The 4,003-nt window shown below is 40.9% G+C and overlaps 1 protein-coding gene across 1 annotated transcript in view; it reads right to left on the bottom strand.

Moving 5' to 3' along the window:
* The window catches only part of LOC107095278 (tropomyosin alpha-4 chain-like), a 20,785-nt gene extending 18,004 nt beyond the window's left edge, over window positions 1–2,781 (bottom strand). Inside the window, exon 1 of the mRNA XM_015391296.1 lies at window positions 2,555–2,781. The gene's annotated coding sequence lies outside the window, so the exon portion shown is untranslated. The remainder of the gene's footprint in view (window positions 1–2,554) is intronic.
* Between the last annotated feature and the right edge of the window lie 1,222 nt (window positions 2,782–4,003).

Below are 4,003 nucleotides of genomic sequence, written 5' to 3'. Positions count from 1 at the left end.
CGGGGGATTTCGTAGCATAACGTTGACATATAGCAATGTTTCATTAGTAAAGGTTATTTAGATGGTGGTATTAAATGGCAATATATCAGCATATGAAGATATTGGGATATTTTAATGGATCAATATTTTTTCCCTCGTCTTTAGAAGTTTTTAAGTCTGTAAAAAAGAAGTTTTTGAGGAAGAAGAAGAAGTAGTATTTATTTTTTTTAGACTTTAGAAACTTAGAAGCTGATCAAATATCGACTTTAGAAACTCATCGGTGGGGTGGCCGATGTCCGATATTCAGTTTTAAAGCCGATACCGATAGGGGGCCGATTATATCGTGCATCCCTAATTAATACATTTCTAAATCGATTAATTTTGATTCGATCTGTTTTTGCAATAATGAAAGTGGTTCAACTGTGTTTCAAAATGCTCATGTATTTTATTTTTTTCCTGTCATATTAAAACACAAACTTGTAAATCAGCTAGTTTAAACTTGAGATGTGAACAAAACTGTCTCATAAGTGCAAATTTGTTTGTGAAAAGTGAAAAAGTGAAGCCTCACTCACTCAGACATGCATGAGCTGCATATACTGCTCAGCCCCCGTTCGTTAATGTCTTCAGTCAACCTATTGGGTATATTTGCAGCTGTCTGGCTTGAGGTAATCTTGAGTGCATCTTTCCTGCTCATTTGAATGTGAACATCATGTACTAATCAATCTCATTCCCTAGAAATCGAATTTGCAAAAATGTAAAGGAAATGATTCAAAATCGATTAAATCAATCTTTTTACCCAGCCCTACTCTGGATCACTGCTAACCCTGCTAATGTCAACCAGGACTCTGGTCGACGACGGGACTAAAACTGTTCAGGTCTTTTATGTTTTACACTCTGCGATTAAACATGAAAGATTACTACCAACGCCATGAGAAACACTTCACTGCCCAGGAGTCACGATGTATAAAAGTTAGCGTTGCACATCTGACTCGTCTCAGAACTAAAAACAGACGTTTTATTTCCAGGAGGTTTGAGTCATCGTCACTTCAGAAGCTGGTGCTTGGCTGGAAAAGCCCCTCGTGGCGAGGAGGCAGCATATCACCGTTGCCATGGTTATTTCGAAACCTCTCACACTGCATATTTCTTCACAGACGGGAACTGCTGGTCCAGGTGGAAGCTGCAGTTCTGACAAATTCATTGCAAATGGAAAGGCGAGCTGCAGCTCACCTACGCAGGTTTTATTCATTGAACTTTCATTGCGCCACAGGTTTAAAAATGTCTTCCAAATGTCACCTTTATCTCTAAAAGCTGCTCAGTCTTTTGTCCCTGATCTTTGCAGAAGTTCTATTCTGCTCTACTGGACCTGTGGAGCTTAAAGTTTTCTCTATGAGCAATTTGAACACCCAAGTAGCTCCGTTATGTTCATGTTCTGTTCTGCAGTAACTCTGCTTCTCGTAAAGTCGTCAACTCTGTCGGAGGTCGTGGATGAGTCTCCTCCGTCATCCATTTTTTATTTAGAGGAGGAAAGCGGGGACGAAGATGTTGTGGAAGAGGACGCCAGGGCGGCAGAAGCTTGGTTTGGTGTAGAAGGCTTCCAGCCGTACATGTTTGAGCCCTTGCCTCGCAACGCTGCCAGTTCTGTTAGCTCTACGCCTGCCGAAGACACATATTAGCTGCGACATATGAATCAAGATGCTATGACTGGAAAAATTTGATTGACAGATGAGCGTTGATATATGATTGGCCGAATTTAGGTGTTCAGGCTGACGTAGAACTAACTGGCCTGCAGAAGATAACGAATAAAACACAGATTTAAAGACAAGATTTTTCTTTTAAATAGAAATTTTCTAAATTTTGGGACAATATCATCTGATAAAGAGTACATTTATATAGAAGTTTAAGTCAGGATTATTTGACATTTAAATAAGACTTCCCTACAACTTTAACATTTTTACAGTGATGTTTAGTTGTTAATATAAATCAGAGCTGAAGTAATTAAACTGGTTTTTCACTTGTTTGCTGACCCAATCAGACTCCTCTTCAAAGCAACTCAACCGTTTCATCCTGACCTTTACATTTTAATTAACACACGTGCTGCCTTTTATCACCATGGAAACGGCTCTGAGGAACCGGACCCAGCCTGGTTTAGCGGAGCAGCAGGCTGGGTCACCGCGGGCCGTTAAAAGGGCTGGATGGGCAGCAGCTCGCAGGGAAACATCCTCTCAGAAGAACCGGAACCAGCGGGTTTGAGCTGCCTCGTCACGCTTCTGTCTGCCTGCCCGAATATTTCGGCTAGTTTCGGCTCAAACTTTTGAATTAAAGTTGTAAATGTGTCAGATTTCATGTTTTCACCTGGAATCATTTTCTGGTCAGGTTGCATTCAGAGCTGTTTGGACGCTTCTATATGAGCAAAACTTTACAAACTTTGATATAAAAGCAGCATGGGACGACGTCACTTCCGTCCCGTCTGATCCGGCTCGGTCGGTTCTGGGCTCCCCTGTTGGCTTTTAGTATTCAGCTTCTGGCCCAGAAGTTCTGAAATGTACCTGCAACCCCTTCCCGTCTGCGGACTTACCGGACGGTTAGCAGCTAGCGGCTAACAGGGCTGTCAAACTGTGGCTCCGCGGACTGATAAGATGTCTGCGGTCTCGGCTGGTCGGTGTCCCGGTCCAAACTCTGGCTCTAACTACGAGTCCAGATAACTAGAGCTCAGATTCGGGTTTGGTTCTGGTTCCTCACCTACCTCAGCCAACACCCTTTTCCGGGTTAACTTCCCTCCACTGGAAATGACGTCACCTGCTCTTCCTTGCTCAATAGAGTCGAGAGTGGAGCTACGGCGCTGCCCCCTGCTGGCCACACACGGAATTGTCTTCCTCAACATGTTCTGATGAAGGACGGAAGCCGGGAGGGATTTTAATAAATAGAGCCAGAAGGTTGCGTTACAAGTGAAATATCAGTTTTTCTTCAACAGCAGGCAAATACTTGACTGGATGTTTAACTGGTTTTCTATTGTAATCTCCCTTTTTAATTTTTTTAACATTGTATTTTAAACACAGAATTTTCTTACACATTGAATTCCTTACACTTAATTTACATCTGGTAAAAATTTGCCTACAAAAAAATTCAGCTACAAAAAAAAATTGCCTGCAAAAAAGTCAGCTGCAATGAAAACATGTAAAAAAAAAAAAAAAAAAAAATCAGTGTTTAAGATACGGTGCTACAAAAAAAAGGCAGATTACAATAAGACTGTTTTACTTCCATAGTTTTCAGATTATAGATTTATTTGACAGGGGCAGTGTACATTAATAAGCATTCCTGCAAATGCACCAGAATTTGCCAAAAGGCTATTTTTTCATCTGCTGTCCCTGGACAGACCTCAAAAACTAGAAACACAACAGTAAGAATTTTACAGTGCAGTGAAAAAAACAAATATAAAAATACCTAAAATGCTAGTAAAGATTCTCAGTCATCCAGGTCATAGTCACAATGGTGATGTTTTGCATCATCATTGTGATTGTTTTTGTCTTGGATTTAAAAGTTAGCTTTTCATCATTCTGCTTCATTCTATGTCTATTCTCCCACTCTGCAGAATCTGTTAGTTCAATCTCTAACGTTCTGCTCTCTCTGCTTTTTCTCATNTTGAACCCCAGTGGGCCTCAGCAGATGGCCGCTCACACTGAGCCTGGTTCTGCTGGAGGTTTCTTCCTGTTCAAAGGGAGTTTTTCCTGTCCACTGTCGCTACAAGCATGCTTAGTGTGAAGGATTGCTGAAAAGTCAATGAGTCAGCTGGTTTTCCTTAAATAGAAAACTTGGTGATCTGGTTGAACTGTAAAGTGCCTTGAGATGACGTGTTGTGAATTGGCGCCATAGAAATAAACTTTCATTGAATTGAAGTTTAGAGATCATTGATGGAAAAAATGGGTACCAGAAGCTGGAGGAGTTCTCTAAATTATAGATATGAACAAACATTGGAACTCTGTAAATCACTAATAATAATACCTCTGCATTTAAGCCATCCACTTGG

The sequence above is a fragment of the Cyprinodon variegatus genome, unplaced genomic scaffold (assembly GCF_000732505.1).
Source record: "Cyprinodon variegatus isolate N-32 unplaced genomic scaffold, C_variegatus-1.0 Scaffold534, whole genome shotgun sequence".
NCBI classification, from domain to species: Eukaryota; Metazoa; Chordata; class Actinopteri; order Cyprinodontiformes; family Cyprinodontidae; genus Cyprinodon; species Cyprinodon variegatus.
Note: the sequence above shows the minus strand (reverse complement) of the source record. Positions and strands in the feature narration are given on the sequence as shown.